The following is a 2,404-nucleotide window of genomic DNA, read 5'->3' as shown; positions in this document are numbered from 1 at the left end:
AAGTCGCGTTACAAAGCCTAAGTAAAAATCGAGCAGAAAATCTTGCTATTGTTGCTGTGAGGGTACTAATCTACCAGGGAAGAGTCGTCAAGTTTCTGTGGAGACCCTCCCATGTTGGAATATGTGGGAATGAACGAGCAGATGTGCTGGCTGCTGAAGATCATTTTGAATACTTCATACAGAAGACTCGGCTACAAATTAGAGGTATTGTCAGGCAACATCACCGTGACAAGGTAACTGAGGAAAGGCGGACAGAAACACAAATCAGAGAATCTGTACGATAGTACAACATGGTTGCAGCTGGCAACCCCAATAATTATGGACGAAGTGGAGGTGGCCGCGGGAGAGATTCAGTAATAGCGAGAATCCGTCTTGGATACAAATATCCATGGAGATTCGGAATGGAAACAATAGTTGATCAGCAGAGTTGCAAATCTGTGGTGAGAGTGATGGACACCGCCTTGACCACCACCTGAGAGAATGTGGACACCTGAGAGACATTAGAAATATGTGTAGAATAATAAACCTAGAGATGTTGATAGAGAACTCTATCAACATCTGAGGCCCGAGACTGTTCAACACGCTTCCACTACACATAAGGGGCATAACTGGCCGACCACTCACGGTGTTCAAGAGAAAACTCGATAAGCACCTCCAAAGGATACCTGATCAACCAGGCTGTGAGCAGCCGTGTTCAACAGCCTGGTTGACCAGTCCAGCAACCAGGAGGCCTGGTCGAGGTAAGGTAACCACCCTCGTCCCCCACACCCTCGTCCCCATACCTTCATCCTCATACTCTTGTGCCCACACCGTCGTCGCCATAGTACAGTGTTGGTGCTGGACTTGCCTGCGTGAGCTTACTGAATAACCAACCAAGTATACTTCATTTCTGAATCTTATTTAATACTAAACTGTGTATGTATACAGATAGAAACAAACCTGCGACCCCCCCCCCCAGGTGTCGGCGGGCTGGGGGACAACAACCCCCCCAAGCCTTGAGACATACATCCCACACGTCTTCTGGACGGACTTTGGAATGCCTAATTAGAGGAGCACGTATCACCTCCCAACTTTAGCCTCGAGGGTTGGGTTAGTCCCTTTCTCTGTGACCATGATCTTCACCCTGCGACTGTGGCCTCTTCCCTGCATGTGTCCTTCCGTCACCTTCACCCCGTGGCAACAGTGACCTGCACACCCCCCTCCCCCCCTCCACTTGCAGCTTAGTCAAGCTAAACAAACACACACACACACACACATAGAAATAGTATACTGGAAATATTATACTAGATATTATACAGGTGGAAATAGTATACTGGAAATATTATACTAGATATTATACAGGTGGAAATAGTATACTGGAAATATTATACTGGATATTATACAGGTGGAAATAGTATACTGGAAATATTATACTAGATATTATACAGGTGGAAATAGTATACTGGAAGAGAAGGCCAATATAAAAGCAACATTTGCAGAAATGCTAAAAAAAATAACTCTGAAGAAATGTCCACAATGATGGAGGTGGCCATGAAAGCAGCCACCTCACAGGAAGCGGCACGCTCCACTACCCAGCTGCTGGAAAGAAAAAGATCAATGGTAGCTGTGGGTATTAAAGAGCAGGAAGGCTCCAACAGGACAGTGGAATGATAAGGACAACGCAGCAGTGAATGAAATACTGAAGACACTAGAGATGGAAGGGGCTGAGCATAGAATTGAGAAGGTATTCAGGTTAGGCTGGTACAACAAAGACCGAGATCGTGTTAAAGATAGTGTTTGCAAACGAGAACACAAAGGAGTTGATTCTAACAAGGAAAAGCCGCCTGCAACATGTGGGAGATTTAAAAAAAGTATTCCTCCAGAGGGACATGACGAGAGAGGAGAGAGCCATGGCGGCAGAAGCAAGGAAGAGGCGCAGGGCGAGAGGGGAAAACCAGGAACTCACAGCTCCCAACACATCATCCCCAAAGGTGAGGGGGGAATCCACAACCAGCTACCTAGTAACACCAGAGGGGAGGGCAACCACACCACCCTCCTCTGCATAGAAAACCCCTCTACCCCAAACCCTCCCTGCCCCCACTCAAATACACAGCCAAATCTCCCAACCGGCCCACACCCCATTCCCACCCTGCTATCCCTCCCCTCCTCCCGACATGTCCCCACTCCCCCCTTTTCCTTCCAGTCCTCCCACCTTCACCCCATACCCTCCCTGCCCTCCCCTTCACTTGACCCCCCGCCCCTCACCCCAATATCCTCTGAGACCCTGTTATCCACCTCACAATTCCTCACACCCATGGAACAGCTTTCCCCACCAGCAGAACACTCACCAAGGAGGCGAGTGTTCTCGCCTCCTTTGAGAAGGAACAGAAGAAAGTGAGCCTCAGGGCAATGTACACTAACATAG

The sequence above is a fragment of the Procambarus clarkii genome, chromosome 68 (assembly GCF_040958095.1).
Source record: "Procambarus clarkii isolate CNS0578487 chromosome 68, FALCON_Pclarkii_2.0, whole genome shotgun sequence".
NCBI lineage: Eukaryota > Metazoa > Arthropoda > Malacostraca > Decapoda > Cambaridae > Procambarus > Procambarus clarkii.
The sequence above is the reverse complement of the archived record's forward strand: the minus strand, read 5'-3'. Positions refer to the sequence as shown.